Genomic DNA, 2,736 nt, shown 5'->3' with positions numbered 1-2,736 from the left:
TACAGATGGTTATTCTTAATCAAAATGACAAAAATGGCATAAAAACACACTTATTCTTATAAGGGTCATTACAGACCCACTTATGAAAGAGTATAGGGTCCAAGCACTGGAGCATCTAAGGGTTAAAGTAGTGGCTAGCCAGAATTTATACAAAAATACCGAACGATAATTTCTGACTTCCTTTGTGAGACTTTTATTTTGAAAGTGCGCAGGAAGTTGAGTATCATGTGCCGACGATAGCTTCGAGAGCTCAGCTGTCGTCACGGTACAGGTGAAATGATGAGAACGAAGCGCGACTGGCAAGGAGCTGCTAGCAAGTGATTAGTAAGTGTTAAATCTTTCTGTTAAATACATAAAATGTGACATAACATTTTTATTCGGTTTGAAGAAATGTAGTTCAAGTCTACTGTTGCTGAAAAGTAGTCGAGCTAACGAGCTAATTCGCTAAACAAGCTAGTAAGCGAGCGAATTAAGCACGTTTTTATTTAGCATCATGCAAGTTTTCGATGACGTATTTATACGCTTGACTTTGTTAAGCAAAGATGCTCAGAAAGTAAGTTAGACTATGGTCCATATTAGCAGTTACAGTGCCTTTTAAATTTAAATGGGCTTTTTTTGGACAACAGCTTACTAAAAAATAGACTCCTGTCAAAGTGAAGCGAGGTATTATTTACAAAGTAATTAATTTAGCGATTGCAGTATTATGCAGTGGCCGAGCCCCCAAAAATGTCAGGTCCAAAACTGACACTCCGCAGCTTTACCTCCATGTTAAAAAACATGGAGGTAAAGAGGGTGCAGTCTGATTGATTGTAATATAAAGACACCTGAATCTGGAAGGTCCAGTCACTGGTGAATCAGTACTCCTTGATTGAACTACACTATGAACACTCCAAGCAACTCAGTGAACAGGTAAAAAGCGGTTTTAAACTAAATGGCAAAAAGTGAGTTGCTACTACCAAGACTAGCATTGTGCCAGATACTTGAGAAACCTGAGAAGCATAGTTGCAACTAAATCTAGAATGATATTAACCATGAATCATTTAACTCTTGGCATGATAAGGCAGGCGGTGGATGATACAGACAGGAATGGAAATAGTGAGCAGGAATAAAAACAAGTGTCTGCTCCTTAGGGTGTGTATTTCCATTCTGTAAGGTAAATTAAAATAATTCCACTTAGGTTTTGGACTACAGTCACAAGTTTTTAAAACCACAAAATATCAGATTCCCCATTTTTGTTTTACATTTGAATGGCATCTATTAATTGAAGGAATTTCAGAGGTATAAGCCTGGGACAGTAAGAAATCTTAACATTATGAAATTCCTTTCATTTTGAAGTATCTGGACATAAGAATTTGTAAAAACCTTGTATAGTTAATACTTTCATAGAGCTCAAACGGAAACTGAATCCAATGAAAACTGATTTTAATTTTTTTTCCCCCTACAGTTTGAAATGCCACCACGGATTAGCCCACTGAAAGATGCCATTCAGCAAGTTGTGTCAAGGACTGACAAAACATGCAAGTTAGAGGTGAAGTTCATCAATGCAGTGAAAGGTAAGTTGGTATCTGATGTGATTTGTCAACGTATACCATCACTATCGCATTAGCATCTGTTGCAAAACTTTAGGGTGCATTGAATTGGCAAAAGATTGCATCTTATCCTAAATGACCTAACATTTCAGTTTTTGTGTAATTTAGGGCTACAACAAACGATTGTTTTAAATAGACGATTAATCTGTTGATTTTTTCTTTTTTTTGGGTGGGGTGGGGAGGTTTGGAGTAATGACTTGGAATAAGATTATTCGTTTATTTATTAACACAGTAAGGACAAATGGCAGGCGACGGCGCTGCTGCACACGTGTAATATAGTGTAAGAATTTCTAAACTGACTGAACTGCAGTTTAAACTTCCAGTCCTCCTGTGTACTCTTCTCATTCTGGATGGACTTTGCATTACAATGCAGAAAGGTTAGCATGTCCACATGCTCCTGGCTAAGACTAGCTCTCTTCTTGGGAGTTATGTTGCCTGCCGTAGAGAACAGTCAACGTGTTTTTGGTTCTCTGTTCAGACATATAGTGTAAGAGTAGACGTTGCTCTTTAACTTTCTGCTTGACAGTTTCAGCGATGTCTCTTGCCTTCATCAGAAGTGTCTCACTGACCAGTGAGCTGTGGTCAGTGAGACGCTTCTGATGAAGGCTGTGTTCAACAGGAACGTGCACAAGACGAGAAATCGAGACCGACTGAATCAATCACCGAAATAGGTTCCCAACTATTTTTAGAATTGATTTGAATCGATTCAATCAGTTCGTTGTTGCAGCCCTAGTGTAATTTTCATCATGTATGTTTCTCTTTCTTTCTCTCCCCCTTTTTTCTCTCTCTCTCTCCCTCTTTTTCTTTCTCTCCCTCTTTTTCTGTCTCTCTCTCTTTCTCTCCCTCTTTTTTCTGTCTCTCTCTCTTTCTCTCTCTCTTTCTCTCCCTCTTTTTTCTGTCTCTCTCTCTTTCTCTCTCTCTTTTCTCTCTCTCTCTTTATCTTTATCTTTCTCTCTCTCTCTCTCTCTCCTCTCTCTCTCTCTCTCTCTGTGTTTTCTTGCCCTCACCCAAGTTGTATAAATAATAGTTTGTTTCTGTGTTCCAGGGGGATCACTGTTGGCTGGTGACTTCTTCAAGGCTGGACCGGAAATCCTTAGATTGTTGCTGTTTCTTGACTTTGTAAGTACTTTTTTCTTTCTCTCTCTCT

Source organism: Symphodus melops (assembly GCF_947650265.1).
Source record: "Symphodus melops genome assembly, chromosome: 8".
In the NCBI taxonomy this organism is placed as follows: Eukaryota; Metazoa; Chordata; class Actinopteri; order Labriformes; family Labridae; genus Symphodus; species Symphodus melops.
This window is presented reverse-complemented; position numbering follows the sequence as displayed.